At 54.1% G+C, this 2,019-nt stretch overlaps 1 pseudogene; it reads left to right on the top strand.

The window, feature by feature from the left end:
• The first annotated feature begins 386 nt into the window (after positions 1 to 386).
• LOC125524877 (E3 ubiquitin-protein ligase SINA-like 10) lies at positions 387 to 1,560 on the top strand (annotated as a pseudogene).
• Positions 1,561 to 2,019: the final 459 nt, after the last annotated feature.

The raw sequence follows: 2,019 nt of genomic DNA, 5'->3' as shown, positions 1-2,019 counted from the left end.
CATGCTCATGGGCGAGGGAGGGACACAGCTTGATTGACTTACTGCCCCTGCCTTTGCGTGTATGACAGGTGGGCCCAACAGGTGGGTGGCCCATCTGTCATACAGCCAAAGACAGGTGCAGTTAAGGCACCGGAGCTCGGTCCGCGAGGGAGCGGGTGTTCTAGCAACCAAATTTCTCGTTGTTGTACAAGTTGACGCGACACATCAAAGCACTGCACTCGATATATTCCAATAATTTGCATTTACCGATGCATTAATTACAACGCATGCATGCATGCATGCCATGACTCTCCTTTTGATACTAGCATGTGTTGATTTAATGCACCTTGAAGTAGTATGAATATGTGACGGTAAAGCTTTGTAATGCCCCGGCCCTAAAGTGAGAGATGGTTGTGCACGAGGAGGGCGAGATCATGCAGACGGAACAGGACCCGATGATGGAGCTCTCTATGGTCTCGATGGACCTCACCTTGCTCCACTACCCCTTGTGCCTCCGCCCCTTGAAGCCTCCAGTGTATCAGGTTTGAATACACCTCGTCCGTTCGGCTGATCGAGCAAGGTGCAGGTTTCTTGATTGATGTGTTGTTCGACTCATTTGTGCAGTGCAAGGGAGGGCTCCTGGCATGCATGGACTGCCACGTCGAGCGCCCCGGGAACCAGTGGCAGTACCAGAAGTGCGAGCGCGATAGTGGCTTCGACGTGCGGAACATGACAATGGACGCCGTCCTCTCCTCGGTGAGGTTGGAGTGCCCGCACAAAGGTTGTGGGCTCTACGTCACTTACCACAAGCTCGCCGATCACCAGAGCATGTGTCCGCTCGCGCCCTGCAAATGCCTCGTGCCCGTCTGCGGCTAGGATGGCCCGCCGCCGACGCTCTCCCACCACATCAGCACCATGCATCCCATGCCCGTGCACAAGATCCAGTACGGCAAGGTGCTCCAGCTGCAAGTGCCACTATCGGAGCCACGGCTCTTGCTGTTCCCTCCTCGGAACATGACAGTGGACACCGTCCTCTCCTCGGTGAGGGTGGAGTGCCCGCACAAAGGTTGTGGGCTCTACGTCACTTACCACAAGCTCGCCGATCACCAGAGCGTGTGTCCGCTCGCGCCCTACAAATGCCTCGTGCCCGTCTGCGACTACGAAGGCCCGCCGCCTGTGCTCTCCCACCACATCAGCACCGTGCATCCCATGCCCGTGCACAAGATCCAGTACGGCAAGGTGCTCCAGCTGCAAGTGCCACTATCGGAGGAGGACGGCCACGCATTTTTCTTGGTCGGCGGCGTGCTCGACATCGGCGCACCTATAGCCATGTCGGTCATCTGCATCAGAGCGGGGGCGTCCCTACTGCCGCACTACGTGGCCAGGTTGTGGGCGAACGGCCCACTGGGGGAGCCCAAAGGTAGGACCGACACCGTCAAGGTGGAAATGGAGGTGACAAGCAGCAATGATCCCGACGACGTCGCCGTGCAGGAGCTGACCTTCTTCATAGTTTCGCCCAAGCTGCTGGCCGGGGCTAAGCTGGTGTCCCTCCACATTCAAATTGACAAGCTCACGTCCTAAATGATTATACCTTGCCTTCTGTTTATCTTAGTAATATGCTAATATAGGGGTTAGCTCGGTCTACTTTAGCTTAAGAGATGGTGGGTTTTGGTGGCGATGCAGCAATTACTTCGACATCATATCAGGAGTTAAAGTAATTTCCAACAGTCGAACGGATATTTTGTGTCTGTTGGATATAAAGATCCTTTGGGTAAGAAGTATCACGGCAACAACTTATATGCTTTTTATTCAGGAAGTGTTGCATACTTGTGCGAGTTGACGCGACACATCAAAGTAGTACTGTACTACTACTAAGTACGTACTCCCTCCGATCCTAATTTCTCTGTGCAAAAGTTGAGGCATAGATACCAAGGAGGGCCTGGTTGTGTCTATACTTTGACAACTCACCCGACTGCGCACCAGGCAGATGAAGCTTGTGTCATGTTGGTGCCGTGTGCGGCCCGCACATTAACCAAAACC

This window comes from Triticum urartu, chromosome 7A (genome assembly GCF_056163025.1).
Source record: "Triticum urartu cultivar PI428250 chromosome 7A, HENAU_Tu73, whole genome shotgun sequence".
Taxonomy (NCBI): Eukaryota; Viridiplantae; Streptophyta; class Magnoliopsida; order Poales; family Poaceae; genus Triticum; species Triticum urartu.
The sequence above is the reverse complement of the archived record's forward strand: the minus strand, read 5'-3'. Positions and strand labels throughout refer to the sequence as shown.